We start from the raw sequence: 20,983 nt of genomic DNA on the forward strand, positions 1-20,983 counted from the left end.
CCTTTGAATCTGGACTGTACATCTGTGTATGTATATGTGTGTGTGCCTGTATATACGTACTTATATATGGAAGAGGGTAAAAAGATGAGGCAAGCAGAAAGTTTCATGTAGTGCTGATAGCACCCAGTAAGCCTTGAATCTAGGCTGAAATTCTAGAGGGAATATTACTCCACCAGTTTTCCATGCATACTAGCAGGACTTAGACAAATGCATGGCAAAGATTGGATTTTAAAGATGAGCTTAAGGAAAACTTTATGTCTCTCCTTACAACTTATCTCATGAGGGCAGGTGGATTTTGCAGGGCTGCTTACCCAGCTCCAGTGCCCTCCAAATACCATCACCGTGACAATGATAACAGATGCAAACTGATGCTGTGCATATCATCCTCGTGTTCACTGCAGACTTTCCTGCAAACATGTTTTCAATCCATAAAGCAAAGCAGTACAGTAGCATAGTCCAGCTGGGAGCAGCAGGACTAGATTTTGCAGAGCAGAAAAGTTTGATGTTATCCTACAAGCCAGAGCAGGCTCTTTTTGATCTGCTTCATCTCCTGCACCATGAGGATGTGGAGTCACGTACAACTTTGCCCACTCAGACTTGGCTCACCAAGGACAGAATCTGTAATCTCTTCCTCCAACATGAAGGCACAGGTATACTTCATCCAGTGGCTAAAGACCATAAAGTTTGCGACACTTATCCCTCCCTCCAACAACTTTTTGTAGGGGCTGAAAGACTGTCCAGCAGCCAACAAAATCAAAAATTCAGACCACAGCTTATGAGGAAGAATCTTTCTTCCCCTTTGTTTAGCCTTATTTCCTAAGGAAAGGGCATCTGTGTGGCCATACTCTTTGGGTGTATACATTGCTGTCTTTCTATTTTAAACTCTCCAATCAGTTCTGAAGCCTCTGTCTGCCTTCAATTGTATCTGGCAAAGACTAGTAGAGGCCCTCAAGCTGTTATGTTGTCACAGCCATCATGAGAATAAGCCACCAGGCAGAGGACAGAAGTTCTGTTAAGGGAGGAGAGGACTATCTCATGAGCACAACCTTTATTAGACATTAGAGAACCAGAGGAGAGGAATGTCCCCGAGGCAAGGCTTCATTAGGTCCTGCTGCTTGAAGAATGACTGGTTTTTCCGTCCTGCAAAGAGCCCTCTGGGGTGTAGGTTACGCCTTTCACAAAGATAATTGCAAAAGGATGAAGCCCATGGTAACTAAAAATGGGAGGATATTTTGGGGAGGGCACAGCCATTTACAGCCAGTAGGAATCTCACCAGTGTCTTCACTGAGCCTCTGCCACCCTGCAGAGCAAATGGCTGCACATCTGGGTGGAGTTCAAAGGGAAACATCTTTCTCAGCCCATGAAAATGTTAGCAGTTTCAGCATTTACCTCTTCTGCACTGGGAAGAATCATGAGTCTTTTAGAGGTTTTTAATGAACAAACAGGGAAGGAGAGTTGAGATGAACAAGTTGCCAGGGGTTGGGATCACTACCTAAAAGATACCTTAGTGCAAGTCCTTTCCCTGCTACATTCTGCTGGAGATCTTCTCAGTGCCCAGGTGATTTGTGATTTCAGGGTGGTTCTGTCATTTACCACCTGAAATGCATCTGATCTCTATCTTACTTCAGGTGATTCAGTCCCAAGGAAAAATGCTACTGCCAGTCACCCGCTTGCAACAGAATACTCATGGACTAGACTGACACACAAGATGGATCCTTGTGCCCCTGAGCCCTTTACCACCTGAAAATCCATACGTGAATGGTTCCAGTCAGAAGCCATTGGCCATACTGGGGCAGAAGATGTCATCACAACATGGTCAGAGGGTTGTGGTTTGAGCCTTTTCCCTCTTTACCTACATTTTGCATTCTTTTTTGGTTTAAGGATTTTTTTTTTTTACTTTTGTTTCCAAAAGGAAAAAAAAAAAAGCCATGAGAAATTTATTAAAACAACTCACTCATGCCTTTAAAAAAACCCTCAAACCACTACAAATTTTCAAGCTCATTGCAATGGCCAGCAATGGTTGCAGAGGCAGGTCCCTTCAGGCACTATACTTGCAGTAAAGCGTCAGTGAGTGTTTCTAGGCATCGACCAGCAAGTTCCTGCTGGACTTTCCTTGCCACCACTGGGGGGAGGCTGAATTTTCTTCCATAAATTGCCTAGCTGATGGAAAAAACAAACAAACAAAAAAAAAAAACCTATCACATCACTGCAATGTTGAAGGCACTTCAAAACGACTCAGATGTTTAACTATTGTGCTAGTGATCATACATTCACATTGGGCTGCAGGCCAAAAAAAGGAGAGAGAAAAAAAAAGCAAGAGTCTTGCAGCTGAAATGCTATAAAGTGCTGAATTTTACTTTAGAGCTAAACACTCTTCAGTGACAAATTTCAAAGGCCATATGTATGGTATTTTCATGAAAAGCAGAAGACTCTAAATTTCTTTGTTTAACTGGAAGCTATTTCCCTCCTTGAACAGGAAGCTTCTGTAGTTCACCTCAGTGAACAAGCAAGGCTACACATTTTGCATTTTTTTTTCTTTTCCTGACACAGTGAGATCTAAAATCTAGAAATAAGTGCAGCAGAAATGGAAGGAAACGTATATTTTCTGGAATGTGAGCAGTGAGGTTTGCAAAAAATAAAATATCACTGCCATGTTTGATTGTTTCTAGGGATTACTTCAGACACACTGTTTCTTGGAGTGCAGTAACTGTGTAATGGTAAGGGGTTGGGAAAGGTGAGAAGGGTTTTGGTTTCTATTTTTTCCCCCAGTACTATTAAAGGTGAGACACACTACAGTGTCCTTTCTGCTGTCAAATTAAAGCCTTAGCATAAATAAGAGGGAAAAGTTTCCGTATGTTGTACTATTCCACCTTCTCAGCTATGATGTTACACTAGAGTAGTTTTGAATATTACATTATTTTTAAGAGGCTGAAGGCAGTGAGATTGTTTTAATCTCCATTCTGCATTTTGAACCCTCAGAAACCATTTTCTCATTTCTTCCTTGAACTTATAAGGTGGTTTGGGGGTTTTTTTATCGTAAATGGAAGATGATTTCCCATATAATCCCATGTTTCCAGGAGCTGGGACCTTAGGAGTTATTTTAAGAATTGGCAGCACTGTAATATTTATATATTAAGTTTACTATGAAAGAAACTGGAAGAAATCTGTATGTGGGAAGGCTCACTGAATATTCATACAAATTACTCCAGTGAATATCATTTTCTACTACTGTTTTCTTTTTCCTGACTGTTCAGACCAGCAAAAGTTTTCATCTCAGTGTTTATGTAATATTCACTCTTGTCCCAGTATTTGTGTTCCCACTCAGGAACAGCTTTTTGCATGTGAGCCTGTTCTCTGGGAAATTGTGTTATATCCTCTGGACAAAGCTGGAAAGCTAAAGGTCATTCATTTGGGAAATGGAAATGATACACTGTCCGATCATGCAGACACATCCCATGAATATCAGCAACTGAAGCTTCAGAAGCTACAGCTAGGCCAGCAATTGCTTGCTTATAGCATTTGATCAAGCTATGAGGATAAAACAAAATCTGTGATGAGCACAGAGATATGGCTGAGGCAGAGAGACAACCCCTTTGCTCCAGGACAACTGGACTTGCCTCTTTCATGTCCAGGACATTGGAGATGTCCACTCTGGGCCATGCACCACAATGCTCCTGCCTCTGGGGATTTAAGCCAAGCCATAGCTCACCCCTGACATCTTCATTCATCCTGACCATGTCCTGGTGAAGTGAGCAGGTGGTGGCTGACTTTGAGCTGGGGCTGCACTCTCCACTCTGGGATTCCCTTATAGCCAATTTGCAACAGGTGTGTCTGGTTTTATTTTGTTTTCATACCAATAAGCCTAGTCAATGCTATTTACATCTGGTGGTAGCAGCAACTCTTGTTTTTCAAATTCCTCTCAAAACCGAGCCAAAGCACTGGGATTCTGTTGTTATTAGCTGATCAGGCTTTACCTGGTACTTGAGAACACAACATATTTAAACATAGAAGGGTGCAAAGCCACACACAAAAGCCACATCCTCTTTTTACCAATGGAACTGTTGCTTGATAGGCATCAATATTTCCCATCGGCTCCAACACTGCCAGAGAAGCACATGCTTTGTGTTACCTACAGCCTTTTAAATATGGTTTGCTTAAGTCAGCTCATTCCAAGTCCTTTTGCGTTGCCTGACAGCTGCCTGGGAAAAGGCCATTGACTTTCCCAAAGTGTGCAGCCATCCGTTTGGCTGGTGCATGGGGTTTGCACATGAAAGCCTCTTGAGATAAATTGATACTCGCAGAGGGTGATTACCCGTGGAGCCCTGCTGTATCGCTTGTCTTAAAAAGCAGGACTCCGTTGATCAGTGACGGGCTGAGGTTGGCCTTAATTAACCAGTGAGGCTTGTGTCCTCTGGGCCTTGTGAAGATGTAACCAAAAAAGGTAACTCCCTCCATTCCCCCATGTCCCAAAGATGACAGGACAGGCTTGACATCCTAATCCTTCAGGCTTGTCTTAGTCACTGAAAGGCTCAAGCAGTGTCAAAGCAACCAGCTGATTGCGATATTCATGTCAAACCCAACATCTTCATTCCAACAAGGAGCTCTCACACTACATTTCCATGTGTGTGTCCCCCTCGCTGCCCTTCAGCCCTGACCCTTCCCTTCAAAAAAAAAAGAGACTTCTCTGGTAGAAAACAAAACAAAACCTAAAAAAACCAACCCCAAACCCACAAAAATAAAGAAAAAAAAAGCAACAACACACAAAAAACTCCTTCCAAACCCACCAAGCAATAACTGCAGTACAAGGCCAGTTGGGACACAGTCAAATTAGAGAGTTATTATTACCTAGGGGACATTAGAAATCAAGTTTGTTACTGGCAGTTCCTGTTTCTGTAAAGACTTGTTAATAGCTGAAATTTTAAAGGGTGTTGTTCAATTGGCAAAATGTTGTTTTTCTAAGCAGGCACCGTGTTCTCACCTGCTGCCATTGCTCCCAAGAGCTGCAGACATTTGAAGGGCAGTGAGTCTCCTGCCAAGGGAATCCCTGTGCCCCTGAAAGACAAGCTGATGCTCCTGCTTGGGCAGCCCAGATGAGAGCCCTCTCCTGTTGTAGCCAGAGCTTGGATGAGTTGCCTTTAGTCTGGCATGCTCACAAAATTTTAGGGAAGGAAAGGGTCTTTGAAGCTGTAGTTAATGTGGAAGTAGAAGGAGAAACGAGGTCTGGGTTTGTGGTCCCTAAAGGGAAATGTTTCTTGGTTGCTTGCAAGTTTCTCAGTCATGATGACTCAATAAACCGAATTTTTCACTCAGGGCCAAATCCTACCCTTGTGAACATCAATACTGCCGGCTTAGTCGAATCTCTGCAAATCTCTACTAATTTCCATTTTGGAGCATTGTGGTTTCACACAGTGATGTGACAGCAGCAGACTTCATTTTGGCAGAAATCTGTCCCCACTGTAATTTATGTAACCTATGCAGTCTCCACACAGTTTACACATGCTTCATGTCAGGGTGACTTTTTCATTGTCTAAAATTATTGAAAAAAACAGAGGAAAGAAAAAAAAATCCAACAAGAAAATGGAAAATATTTGGGTTTTGAACTACATACATTTTTAGAGCTTTTATTCTTGTTTGTCTGATTAGGATTTTTGGAGGAATGTAGAGCAGATGCAGAGGAGGACGCATGCTTCTGTATGTCTGGTCAATGCATAGGAAGCAATGCTCTCTAAAACTTCCATGAGCCACAACAGCTATAGTGCAGAAGATGAGGAAAACCCTTCCCTGTTCATATTTTAGCTTTATGTATACATATGTGCACACATGCATATTTACAGGTGTGCATGTATATATTTTTATATATAATTATTGTTTACAGTATGACTGGTTACATCTGTCCAGCTGCCTATAAATTTATTATAGGCAATTATGTATGCAGTTGAATTCTAAAATGCCCTATAAATTGCAACCATCTGATATATATGTAATAAATAAATCTTATATAAAGACCGCATACACTTCAGAGTTTAATACAATAGACCCCTCTTCCCACCAGGACCAAAGGCAAGTGTTTAAAGAGGGCACAGAAGAAAGCTGAGCTGTGCCTGGGTTTTTAAGTTCCTTTGGCCCCAAAAATTCTCATTTCTCTCTTTTATTTATTTATTTACTTATTGTTAAGAGGAAGAGCTGGGCAGCGAGGTGGGAAGAAGCCCTGCCTGTCACTTAGAGTTCAACACAGCATCTCTGGGGTGGGATTTTAGCTGAGCTATTTAACCTCACTCCATCCGTAGCTTCTCCATCTCTGAAATAGGCATAGAGATAAGAGTCAAGCTTCTGGTTGTCCAGGATGCCTGGAGGGAGGCAATGCCCCCCATTTGACATCCCCAGAGGGGAAGAGACTGACTGGTACAATGAGGAGGGTGGCTGAGGGCTGGACACGCTCCCACACCCCACCACAGCCATCTCCAAGAGGAGCATCAACCACAACAATAAACACCAGCAGCTGCAGCAGCCGCAATGAAAGATTTCGCCAAAAACAGCAAGAATCCAACTTGCTCAGCCAACTCCTGTTTTCTCAGCAGAAAGGAAGGGGATGGGGAAAGGCCAGGCTTGAGTCAGGGCTGTTGGTCTGCAGACTCAGGGGGTGGGATGGGACAGGATGGGATGGGAGTCCCGGCTGAGGGAGCTGGGGCAGCCTCCCATCTCTCACCAGCCACTACTCTGGGCTCTCCATCCCTCCCTCCCTCCCTCCCCACAGCCCCCTGCTCCAGCCCCTCTCCCCTTCACCACTTTTGCTTTATTTACGAATATGTAGCTGGAATTCAAATGAGTTATCTATTCTGTGGCTGCCTCACTTTCCCACAGAGGGCCAGTGCCTGCCTGACGCAGGGTCCAGCCGAAACAGTACGAGAAGAAAAGGAAAGAGCAAAAGAATGCTTTTCAGGTCTTTTTATTCCTCCCCCCCCCTTCTGATTTTATTTTGTGTGTGTGCGTGTGTGTCGGGCGCACTCTTCACTGGCTTTCCCCCCCTCTCTTCCCTCCTCCCTGCTTTCATCCCCTTGGCCCTGCTTTAGCCCCCTTTATGTTACACGATAGCTCGAATGGAAGCCCAGGAGGGTCCTATAGGGAATGCATAGGATCCCTGGGAGAAAGAAAGCCCCCAACAAGCTATACACCAGATGTATAACGTTATATGGTCAAACTGGCAAACACAAAAGCGGAAAAACAAAAGACGTGAATTAGGGAGAAGCATTCAAAGGCGTGTTTTGAAAACAGCCCAGCCAAGAGGCTGGATTCCCCCTCCTGAGACTAAATGTTTGAAAGAAAAGGTGCTGAAGAAAGAAAGGGAAGAGGGGCAGCAGGAGGGGGTGGGGGAAGAAACTCATTTTTTCTAATTAGCTGAAATCTAACAGGCCCTGAAATTTGCAACTAGTTTGGGGTTATTTTTTCTTTCTCTTTTTTGTTCTTCTTTTTCTTTTTTTCCCCTCTTTAAATTAAAAGTGGGGGGGATGGAATTCTGTAGCTTGTCAAAATGGGGAGGGGGGCTGGTCAGAGCAGTGCTGTGCCAAAGCTTGTGCTGTGTCTCTCCTTAGTCAAGGCTGCAATTAGTCGTTGGGCTTTTCCCCCTTGTGTTTCCAGAGGTCTGTGCTTTCCTTTATACAGGCTCCTTTTCTAAACTTTGCCCCCACCCACCCACAAATCTTGAAACTGGGAAGGTGCTGGTTGGAGCAGATGAGAATGGAGGCATCTGCCTTCTTCTTTTTTTTCCCTTTTAATTAGCCTCTGTTAGCTCAACACCCAGCATGCCTGACCTGCTTGAACGGCTCTGATCACTTGTCCCAATCTGAGATGAAAACTCATCCAAAGGAGAGAAAAAAAAAAAGGAGTAAAAACAAAAAAGCAGGGATTGCAATGTGCAGTTGCAGACGCTGCAGGAGCATAAGGGCAGACGGAATGCTCCCTGCTTCCACAACTTGATGTCTCGGCAGCCGAGCAAGGTCTGCTGCGTGTCTGTGCTTGGTGCTTCCCTCCCAGCCTAACCCTGCACAGGAAATTTCGGAGAAACGAAGGGTCAGCTGGGGCCAGGCTGCTTCTGTTTTGTCAGTGACTTCAAAATTCAAGCAGTAGCATTTGCACCTTGACAAAGATGGCCTGGAGGGTGCCCGGGAAAATTTCTGCCCTCATCACATTGACTAAGCATCTCTCAGGGGCCAGACTTTACTGCCTTTGCTTGTGTATGAAATCAACAGGGCTACTAACAGTGGAAAGATATCGTGTCAGAATGGAATGCTATCAGTCTCACCTTAATTTTCTTTAGTTTTGCACAGTGACTAGTACAGAAATCTTCCCTCTCTCCATGCATGCAAACACACAGATGCACAAAGCTGCTGTCCTGACCCTTTTCCTCCTGACTCCATTCTTAGATTTGCAAAACTGCGAGATATGCTTGAGGTGAGGAAAAGGAGGCAGAAAGGGAGCAAAGGGAGAAGAAGAGGGTTTACTGGGGAGAGAGAGGCACCTTCCAAGGCCACACAGCATCATTGAGGTACAGCTGTGCTCCGTGGGCTTTGCAATGAAAGCATGGCCGAAGGAGTCAGACCCATTGCAGGGCTTCTTACAGCTGTCATATAAACCAGCAGTCTGTTCTGAGGATGGGAAATCAACAGCTTCACTGCTGTACTAGCGGTGAAGGCTGCAAGACAGCTCTCCCTACTTCTATGCAAGTGTCAGCCCTCTCCCCTCTTCTGCCAGTGGCAGACGCAGGAGTGCAGTGAACTATTAAGATATCCAATATATAACAGGGGACTGGCAGAATTACCATGCTGAAAATGTATGTTCACAGTTGAACAATTCATATTTTAGCTCCTTCACCTGGTGGTACATTTTTTTGATATACTTGTGGCAATGGATAAAATAGATTCATTAGCTTTGATTAACCTTCTCTAACTAGAGTTAAAAACCCTACTGCAGACAGCTCTGCTACCAATGCAGCCTTTAGGATGCTTTATCATGTTTAAGACCCAATTACTGTTGTACCAAATAAGAATAAACCATCTCAATAAAATGTGGCGCACACAGCCCTGTTAAAGCTCACGGCAAATAATCATTAATTTATAACAGCAACTTCCCCATTTCTATAGTTTTATTGATGGCTACAGTTAATTCAAGTTGAAAACAATGTAACTTGACACTGATCAGACCAACTAGTTTTCTGGTTTTATTGACTTTTGCCTTTTCTTTGCTTTTTTTTCTGTTTTGCTTTGTGTTTGGAGTCTCAAATGGCTACTTCTTAATAAACCCTCATAAAAACCAGGCAGAGAACAGCAAGGCATAGATGAAAAGGCTTTGGGGGAGATTTTCAAAGGCACAAAAGGTGCCTAACTCCCATTGACTTTCAATTACTGATTCATTTTTATGGCGAATTTTGTGGAATTAGGAGGGAGAGTTGAGTTTTATGCAGTTATTTGTTTGTGCCAGCCACGAAACTGGCATTTTTAAAGAAAAATGATGCTTTAAATCAGTAATTGCTTAGAAACTTTTTTTTGTTCGTTCATCTGCAACCTATTTGCTTTTCTGCTTTTCAGAGCACTCTTTGATCTTAATAAAAGTCCAGAAGGAATACAGAACATAAATACACTTGTTACTGCAGCTTTTTTGTTTTCGACTAGGACCTGATCCTGCACTCACTTTAAACAGATGATTAACTTCATCAATGATCAGTTAGGCTTACTCATCAGTGTATAACTGCCTATCTGCCTAATTTCTTTTGCAGGATCAAATTCTGGGCTAATTGAAAGAGCTTCCATGTGTTTGTTTTACATTTCCTCGCATTTTGGCATAGCTGGATCTGGAAAGCAGCTGCAGAATGCAACGTGTTAATTTTGGACAGGGTTTGACTGAAGTGGGAATAATAAACAGTGAGATGCTGCAGCTTTCAGGCAAAGCAGAGTAACAACAATTAAAAAAAAAAAAGAAAAAAAAAAAAGGAGAGAAAGATGCTAAGGAAACAAATCTCCAATCAGCAAGCTACCAAGTGAAGCTTAATATTTGACTTAGCTGAAGACAGGCCACCAGGATTGTGAGCTGCTGTTCAGGAGTGGAAGATGTTAGTGTTTACAAGCTAGCCCTTCTGGTCTGCCTTTTCAACTTTATTTTTTCTTCTGAGTTACACAATTCTCTTTTTATAATAAACTAAAGATGGGACTCTGGTTAAGTTATAGATTTTTTGGGTTTTTTCAGAAAACAAAGTACAAATTCTCAGCAATGTAAAACAACAAGGAAATACACTAAATCCCCGTGGTTACTAACTTGGAAAGTTGGGTCAAAGACATGATCTAAACCATGTTACCCCTTTGCTAGGATGGTGTGCCCAATGAAATATGATGCTGGCTAAGGTCACTATTGTTGTTTCTGGGCTGATTTTAGGACATTGTACTTAGTGGATTTTACTCCACGTCAGGGTTGATGCCAGATTTTTTTCTGCTGATTTTATATACCAACGCTTCTTTCCCAGCAGCTTCCTTTCTTTTCTTGTAGCTCCCATAGATCACAGCAGTGACCAAACCCCTTCAAACTTTATATGCTTGTTCTTTCTACAGTGTTGGCCTCTCCATTTGTGTGTCCTGAAGTACTGCAGTCGAATTAACTGAAACTATATTAGATCTGTTCCTGGTGTTTCTCGAGGATCAGCTGACAATTTCAATACAATTCTTTGGGTTGTATGTGTTACCCAGGAAAGTAATTCCAATGTTTACAGTGGAACTATTCCCCTATGAGCTAAATGCCTCTGTGAATTTGCAGAATGTAACTCACATCTTCTGAGAAGAGCTGAGAGAAACAGAAGAGGATATTTGCTGAATGCACTTCCCTGTAAGAACCATTTCCTGTTCCCACTGAGTGGAAGGGAGCTTTGCTATTCTTTTCCTGGAGCAAGATGAGAACTTGTATTAGCTATATATTATGCTTTGGACTGTAAGTGCTTGCAAAGAATGCCAGATTCTACACTGCAGCTGAAATGTCTTCAAAAGAATCCAGATTTAATATTTCATCAGAAGAACAGAGAGGGTGATTTGCTAAACATCAAACAAATATTAATACAAATACCTCCTGAAAGCAAGTCAGTTGTGAAAATCAGTGAATACAAATGTTCCCATTGACATTACTGGTGCACGTCTGTGGGCTTTTTGTTTACACTGCCGCATCATGAAAAATAAAATACACCCAAACTGTGCATATTGATAGGGGTATGCTTTCATCTCTGAGTCTGGTGACATGTGAAATCCACTTCAGCTTCATTCTTGTACCTGATATTTGCACCGAGAAACCTTCAAGAAAAATACTGCTTCTGTACCAGTTGGGTGCATTTTTCTTTAGTCTAGTGTCTGCATGCAGAAAACAGCTCCAAGGAAGTGACTGTGCCTGATCCTGCTTTAGACTATGGCTTGCTTCTGCACATTGTGGGAAAAAGATACAGAAAAAGGATGGCTCAGTATTAAGTGTGTTAATTAAGTGAATGTTAATTCTCTGAGCTGCCATTTGTTTCCTCATAACTCTGACAAAGTCACCTAAGCTCAAAGGATTCAATGGAAATTGAGATAGCTACAATCAAGTAGATGGACTTAGAAAACAAACACAAAATATTTATATGGTTCCACCTCGAGTTATAGACAAGAAGCCACAGTTTGTTAAGCTAAAGCTTGTTCAAACCCCAGAAGAGCTGTGAATAACCAGAAAGAGGATACCTATAGATAATGGTAAAGAAAGGAATGGAATCCCACAGTTATGTTATCAACCTGTGATATGAGCGATACTATCAGAAGCAAAACTGCTGAGTTTCATGAGAACATGAAGAAGTCAAACTGACATTTGAATCCACTCATCATGGTCCTATCTAGCACTCTTCATATAAATGTCATTATGACTATGACAGACACAGTAGGAACAAAGCCTGTAGATCCAGTGTTGGTCTCAATGTGATACTGTTGAACTGAGTCAAAATGGACATTTTTTTTATCAAGCACAATTGCGTGGGATATTTGGGAATTTGAACCTAAAATGATTTGTCATGTAAAGTGTCAGCGTACAACCATTCTGTAGGACCCATGGTGTTCAGGGAGGGAGTCTGAGTTGTCCTGTTCCTTAAGACAGATTTCAAACAAACTGAAAAGGACAAAATGAAAAAAGAAGAAATAAAAGTAAAAATTATAAGATAATACTCCCCTCAGAAAAAAAAAAAAAAAAGAAGAAATTGAATCCTTTGGAGGTGTGTAAGAGTAATAGGAAATTTATACTCAATTAAGCCACTCAAGCAGAGCTGTTAATTAACCTTATCAGAAAGGACATTCCATTTTTATAGACCTGAGGCTATCAGCAAGCACTGGACTTTTTAAGCGAATGAAAAAGGTACAACACATTGATTTTAATGTACAAAAGCATACTCAAATAAAAGCTCAGTACAGATCCAATCCAACTTTTAGGAAAGTTTAACATTAAAAGGAAAAAGAGTATGTGAAAAAATATGATCAGGGGAAGAAAGTGTTTCTATAGATGCTATAAAATACCATGGCTATGAAAAAAACCCCATCACTGATGGTAGCATGTTGCAGTGAACTATATCAAATCTAGAATCTGCTTCTAGAAGGTCAGAATTCTGTAGGTCAGTCAGAAGGACTAAATCATACATAAATATTATACTCTATATACCCAAAGAAAAAATATCTATAGAATCTACTACATCCTACCCTCTAACATGATAGGTAAAGTTGAAAATATGATCCAGGAAAATGGAAAATTTACTAGAAATTAGTGTGGAAATGTGATCATCCTAAAAGAGCAGCTTAGATATCAGTTAGTTATCTAGAAACTACTGAGACGTAACAAAAAACCCCACCCCAAACCCACACCATAAATCATGTGAAATACATCAAAATATCAAAGCATTACTAGAGGCCAATAATGACCCGCTCTAATAAGAACTGTGAAGGACCAGTGAAACTAACACACATAAAATACCGGGAGAATTGGAAGCTCTGCTTTCATGGAAGTCAGCTAAGCTCCCCAGGACATCCCCCTGCAGAAATGAGAGAGGTTTTTTGTATATGCAACACAACAGGTTCATTCTATCTTGCAGTAGCTGTTTTTTTTTTTCATCTGGTATTTGTCCTTATACTTCACTATACATATGTATATATATATATACACACATTTAAAACACATACACACCTAACTGTGTAATGGAAATTAGGAGGATTTTTTATCAAGAAAGTTCTTTTAATGAGATTCCTCTGTTTTTCAAAAAACAATCCTCCTTTCAGGCATTTATATTTGTGATTAAAAAGGGAGTTCTTACTCTGTGTCAGAATCAAACCAAGATTTTTGGAGTCTCTTATGGATGGATTCACCAAGACAAGAGCAGAGCTTCCAGTTAGACCTGGGACATGAAAGAAATTGTCCTGGCTTCCCCGTCTAACATCTCAGAGAAAGTAATGACTGCTAAATTTTGTAGGACATATCCAGTTCGCTTAAGTGATTCCTCTGACCACTGCCATAATGAGAATTCTTTTAGACTTTTGATGAAAAATTCCAATGAAATTTCACTTCAGAAAAGTGTACTAGAAATATAAATAAAACTGCTAGTTCGTCCCATATTGACAGAATATACTGTCAGAGTATATTGACAGAGATCCCTACAGTGTGTTCTGCTAATGAGTTGTCCATTCTAGAGTTGAATAAAATTTTAGAACTTCCTGTGTTTCATTTCTGAGGAAAGATCTGCCAGTGTGCCACTCTCTACTATTTTTTTTGTTCATTTAAATACTTTTTCTTTGTTCATTTAATCTCAAATAAGTGTTTTCAATGGATATAGTTCCAAAAACCATGAAAAAAAGAGGAGGGTGGAAACCAAATTGTTCAAAGTAATTCACATTTTTCATCAGGGGTGTTTTGCATTGATGGGTAACACGCAGCATTTGATTTCAGCAGCATCTAACAGTGTCATTAACTCTGCTGTGTCACCTAAACAGTCACTAGAGTTTTAGAGCATATGTAGATATAATAAACGATACTGCCTGGGGAAAAGTGAATTTCCTTTACATTAAAGTAGAGACTTTCAGAGTTTTATAGTATGTGGTTAAGTCACACCTTTAACTCTAGATCTTCTACTTTCTATGACCCATTAGCAGCTGGAAATGAAAAATACAGAAGAAACTTATAGGGAAAATATTGCAATCCCTATATAAGCTTGTAAAGGCTGCTATTGCAGACTGCAGGTGGGTACATGTGTTTTATAATTCCAGAAAGAGACAGGTAGGGGAGCTCTTATAAATATGTTATTAAGCAGTAAAACACACTAAATATAAAAAAAATATGTTTAGCTCCTTGAGAAAAACTAAGAAATATTTCAAAGCCCTTCCTCTTCTGTGGAAGTTGGGTTGGACTTTGCCAATGTACATCAAGTGGGGCAATGATTTTTCAGTGGGGAATAGCTGTGTTTCCAACTAACATCCAGAGACACTAATGCTAAAAGCAAGTTCAGGGCATTTTTCAGAGAAAAATGAAGAAAAAAATAAGAAAGAGAGAAATAAAAATGTTTAACTTTGTATACTTAGATTTGAAGTATTTAAGTATCTGTCCATTTTCCCATATATATGGATACATACGTATTGGGGGGAGAGATAGAGAAAAAACGTTGAAAAAGCTTATATAAGTTCTTTTCCATGTATTCTCCTTTCACCATTCCTTTTCCAAAATGCTTTTGAGCAATGATTCAGGTTTTTCTGAACAACATTTTCCCCGCTGTTTTGACCGGAAATGGAATTTGCCTGGTCTTTTCAGTTTTTCCACTGAGTGAAAGGATCTGTATTTGCATACACATATGTGCCTCATGTGGGTCTGTTTTACTTCACATTTCTCTGAATAAAAATAAATTATAACTGTGGGCACACAACTTTGGCAAGTGTGTGCACTGTGAATCTTCGGATTTGCCCTCTTGAGGCAATCAAGACAGCTTTCTCCAAAATAGTCACAGTTGCAGTACAGGCAAAGGATTATGGTGGGCTCTTGTTTTCTCCTCTCAGAAAGCATGTAAAAAGGTGCCACCGTGCACATAAAATTCTCCTCCAGTGCAAGCTAATCTAGGCACAACATCATAAACAGCAGCACATCTTCCATCAGCTTGCTGCACCAGCCATTTCACCCCTCTACATCTCAGCTTCTTCTACCTCTGTTGTATATTTAGCCTGAAAAAGCTGTATGGCAGGGAATATCTTTTAATGTCTTTGCACAGGGATGAAAAGAGGGGGGTATCAGTCTAGATTAGAACTGTTTAGTCCTTGCCATAATGGAAATGAATTCTATTAAAGGACGGAGGCCTTAAATAGCCTGTACTGAACCTTCTGTGAGCAATTTAGATAACTTTTTAAACAAATCCATTCTACATTCTTTTATGAACAAAACATAACTACTGTGCTAACCTCATCCCATAATTTCTAAACCTCAGAAGCCCTACAAAAATGTATCAGCAATTAGTTTTGAATTAAACAGAAAGTGATGGAACAAATGCAAAAGTATTCACCTTTGTAACACGGCCACATTGCAGAGATATAAGAGCACAGCTGTTCTCGCCTAAAAAGGAGAATTCCAGAAAAAGAGAGACTGGGAAAGAAGTCAATAATGGGCCTTGGAACTGAACATCATGCTCAGATTAATTTAGAAACCACCAAACCTTTTGCCAAAAAAGAAAAATAAAAGTAAAGGAAAAAAAAAAAAAACCCACACATTTTTTTATTAGACAATGATATATATGATTTAAATTCAGCACTGGAAGCAGAAGTTCAGGCTTCCACTCTTGACACACCTTAGCTCAGCCCAGTTGTGCAAGTAGAAATGGAGCTGGTATACTATTTAGTGGAAACTGAACCAGAAATATCAATACTCCAGGGGTAGGCTTGGATTCCAAATTTACCTACTAACACAATATCTAAAAATAATAAGAATCCAGGAAGTTTGAGAGAAGAGAACAGAGCTTGCTAGAAAGGAGTGAATATGGAATGAAAGGAAGGAATTAATCTGGCTGATATTAATTGTTATTAATTTCTATTTAATAACTTAACCACCTGTATTGAGTGAATGTAGAATACTTCCAGCAATTGTCCCATGTAACTTAATAATGAAGGATAAGCAATTTGATACAGTATAGGACTCAGAGAGAGATGGAAGTAGAAGAATGAAGAACAAAGTCAGCCCTAGTGAGCTCCAACAACTCTGTTACCAGTGCAGTGTGCTGCCATTTCAGATGTATGTGGATGCTCTGCTGAGGGGTCTTGCCATTCCCTTGGCTATTGGCAGGTAAAGTCCAGTTTACATCAAGCTGAGGACTCAGACTTGTCTTTGGTATTTAAATATCAATCTGAGGTTGGTTAACTGTAAAAACAAACCAAGTGGTGACATTTGATTTGGATTCCAATAATGATTTGGCAATGTCAAGCTTTCCAGAGGTCTTCCAGCTTATATGCTTTGCTGTTACTGTAAGAGGTGCTTTGGTTTTACTTGCTGAAAAATCCACAATTGTTTCACCCTTCTAGTTAGCTAAACCATGTGCCAAAGCTGGTGCCATGTGTATGTGTGAGTTAACTGCTTCGGAAGAGACTCACACATCTGCTGTGGTGAGCCATCAGGTTTAGAAAGCTGATACAGGTCATGCGGCGGATACAGGTTCCTGGTCTAGAAGTATTCTTCCAAAAAGCATGACACAAAATGCTGGGCAGATCCTTGCAAGGGACTGAATGGTTTTCTGCTTGCCATAAACTTGGTGGATCGAAGTCCAGTGTCAGCTTCATGGTCTTTGTTGAATGCAAAAACAGGTAAGCACTCTGAGCTTTTTTTGGTTGCAACTATTGCTGGAGCTGGAAGGCCACAGTACAGTCAAAACAGTGCTCTCTCAATCCTAACTGGCCAAGAACAAACCCTGTCCGTGTTACTGGCATGTCCTTGTGATTTCTCACATCTCCAGGGAATTACCTTTCGGGTTGCATTATTAGCGGGTTCCCAACAGATGGTGCTGATGAGACTATTAAGTAGCCTAACCCAATATGCAAATGACGCTGCGAGAAGGGCTGCTGGGACCTGTCCTTTTCTTCTTTCTAGTTTGTGTTAAAAGGGAACTTTATTAAACATTATTATGAGCGAGTTCCACAGGCTTGGAAATTCATAAGGTTTTCAAGCCACAACTGAGGAAAGCAGAGAGAAGACTGTTGCTTATCTGAAATCTAATCAGGCTGGCAGCAGAGGGGTCTGGGTGCTGGGAGTTAATTAATACAGATAGACCAATCTTGAGCCCTTGCTACTAGTATTTAACAAAACCTTGTCCAAAAGCCCTTTCAAAGACTGCAAGAAAGTCATCTTTGTTCATGTGGCTGATTGAATGTTACTGGGTTACCTCCTTTTACACACCGCGGTTTTATGTAACACACCAAATACAATGTTTAAGTAAGGTTAGTGTTATGTTATACAGTCTAACAAATAAAAGGATGTTTAAAGTTAAGGCTGACATTCCATCCTTAACTTTTTGTACCTTTGTGTTACATCACACCTCAAACATAACATTGATTTAGGGCCCCTGCCCTGGCTCTATCAAGACACGGGGAGATTAATTACATTAAATACATTATTCTGACCTTTGCGTTCACTACCCATTCCTTTGTCGGTTTAATAATTTCAACCTTTAGGTAATGTCAGCTGTTAACACATTCTCTTAGTTGGTTGGGGCTTTTTCCCACCTTTCTTCTTTAAATAGAAACATCCCCAAATATTAGAAATGGAATATATCTATATACTCACCGTTATATTTTGTATTTTCTTTTCTAAACTAGGCATTATGGATCAGCTTTTCCAGAATGGGCACTTGCACATAAACATCACACATTAAAAACCTGCAAACTTCACTTCAGAATATGACTCCTGAATGAGTGTGTTCATAGTATGTTTCTGGGGTGTTGTGTCAGGTACCCCTAACTGTATCTGTACAACCAGCCGTTCATTCATACTTACACAGGAATGTATGGCCCTATTCTTTCAGAGCTAGATAGTGTCATTGAATAACACTGCATTTGAGTTGTTATTGTTATGATTATTGATTTAAGCACGTTTATTTTCAAATTCAGAAAGCTCTGATATGGCACTTACACCCAGTGCACAGTGCAGAGCTAAAGCATGCTCTACTTTTCACTGGAAAGAGAGTACTATAGGGAAATAAAGAGAAGATTGTATTGTCTTGGCACCACAAATACCCCAGAACATCTCCTATTGCATTTGGGTTTTTTGATGAATTTTCAAAAATTGACAAAAAAAAATAGTTTAGGACAAAAATAAGGCCATTCCTGTCCTATAAATTTCCTAATGGTCTAAGAAGAGCTCTGCCATCAAGATCACATGTCCAACATCTTGTCTCTGATAGTGCTGGTTGGAAACGCTATAAAAATGGAGCAAGTACATATGTGAAAATAGGTTAGCACGTCACTGATTTCTTTTAGGCGTTTCTTTGTTCTTAAGGTTGTTTCTTTTCATGAGATGAAACATCAGCCTACTCTGTGCAGCTCTTTTGGTTGCTAAGGGCTATAGGCTTGGGTGGGGAGCAGGGCATTGCTAGGGCTTGGAGTAGATAGGAACTGTGGAGAGAGATGAAGCAAAAGAAATCCCTTCACCTTATCAGCATCTCACAGGTGTCTGACCAGATTTGTGATGGTGACATCTTCCTGAGGCTAAACTCAGGTTTCTCCCAGATGACCTTCATATTTCATAAGATAAAGCAGAGCTAAGCAATTTTCTTTCTTCTTGTTGGAAGAGATGTCATGGCTGCTTTGAAGAAAGACGTGGAACTGAGTTCACCCATAATGAATAGAAGTCCTGGGGATTTTAATGCAGAAAATTTAAGAGGCTGGACATTGGATCAAGAAACTACGATGAGAGCTTCACTAAGGTTCTCCTAAGACCTGAAAATCCTTAAGTACAGCAGGATTAGTCCATACACTGGAGTCTCATCTCTAGTACTGACCTCTTCCATGGCTGTAAACAAGTCATATGCTATCACTGTTTGTGAAAGGGGGAAACTGCACTTACTCTAAAGGCAAATGATGAGGTCTTGAAGATTATAGAGCCTGTCCTGAAGTTTGTTCACAAGCCTTGACAGTGAGGGGTATGTCCTTCTTGTAAGGAAACAGAAGCTGTGGTTGTTGCCAATGTTTCAACAGATGACTCCTTGTACTTATAAAATGAATTGGTGTATTTCTTTGATTTTCAATAATTTTCAGACATATGCTTCTCAGTCACAGTCCTTTTCTCTCTAAATCCATCAGGATGACTTCAGTGACCTGGGAGCTAAACATAGTTCCTTATCACAGTTTCTTGTAGTAGTTCAACTACACACATGGTCTTTTCTTTTTGCTTTTCTTTGAGGGCTTCTGTTTTTGAAAGAAAATCTGTTATCATTGGAATCAATTCTTGGTTGAGTCATTTCATCTCAACACAAGCTGAAGGACAGACATTTCCAGCTCTTGTTTTAGATCCTAATTCTGTGCTAAGGGAATCCAGTTTAGCTTATAGCATAGCACAACTCTTATGAATGGTTCTTGATACATAAAATAAGCAGGACGATTCATAAATTACTTTGCATGTGACAAATCTCATTGGGACTTGACACTGTGCAGGATGTCAGATGTGTTTGGATTGTATCAGTCTGTATACCACAGACCAGCATTTGCACTGCAAACGTATTGTCCTGCCACATACTGCAATGCTGAAAGAAGGATAAAAATAAGTGACAGAATAAAAGGGCACATGATTTCCACTGCTGGCAAGGTGACGTCTGCCATCCTGGCTGACACACCAGTGATTAAACTCCAGACTTCCAGAGCTGCTGCTGTTTTAGCTTGAACTGGAATCAAACCTACATAGCTGGTCTGTAATCGTCATGGTCTTAATGTATTGGACATGCCTTGTGACCTCTAATGCACAGACATGCACACAGGGCTGGGATTGTCCCCAGATGCCTGTTAGGACTTTCCAGTCCAGAATCATGAATGCTGAAAGATAGATATTAAGTCCAAAGGATGTAAAACAGATTTTGAATTAACGCATAGTTTGGCTATTGGTTTAAACATCATAACTCCGGTTCTCTGAAAGAAGCAGTTTGAGCAAATGTCATATGCAAAATAGGACCAAGAGTTTCACATTTCCAGTTTTTCTTGAGAGACAACAGATCCATTCTTCTTTCCAGTCGGAAGCAAGTGTTCTAATACACTTTTGTACATATTTTGACATTTGGATTGACTATGGGTTGGGTCAGGGTGGGATTATGTAACAGTGAATATTACTTGCAGAGGAAAGTTACCTTTTCCAAATCAGTGCAGCTTCCAGTCATTCTGAGGAGAAAGACTGGATCTGCAGAAGCCTGCATCAACTCCACCTATGTTGGATATGTCCTACAAAGTCCCAAGCTCACTGGTACTATTAACTGGCCCTTTTTTCACTGTAACAAAGAATCTGACATCACAGCTTTGGTCAGCTTTTGTTTGGCTCTGTGCCACAATAGCCTTTTTCTACCTTGGAGGCAAGACATCAGAAAGCGACAGGAGGAACAAGGCAAACATGTCTCTGCTAAAAAGTTAAAATGCAAAGGTGCAAATGCAAGCCAGGATTTTGTAATCCAGCACATGGCTTAGGTGTGATTCCAAAACCTGAGCCCATCAGGCTGGGAAGAGGAATGAAACTTTTGACAAGATCCTAAACTTCAGACCAAGCCTCCCTCCAGCTGTGCTTTTGCTGCCTGTCCAGTGCCTTATAAGTGAGGAATGGACAGTGGGAAAGAAACTTTTTCCCTTTCTCCTGCAGTTAAATGTGCATACTTAAAGTGTAATGATCCAAAAGAAGAAAGTAAAATATCTTTCCTAATGAAGGACAAGAAAAAGAAGAAGGGAAAAAAAGGAGAGAAAAG

This window comes from Colius striatus, chromosome 7 (genome assembly GCF_028858725.1).
Source record: "Colius striatus isolate bColStr4 chromosome 7, bColStr4.1.hap1, whole genome shotgun sequence".
Classification (NCBI taxonomy): Eukaryota; Metazoa; Chordata; class Aves; order Coliiformes; family Coliidae; genus Colius; species Colius striatus.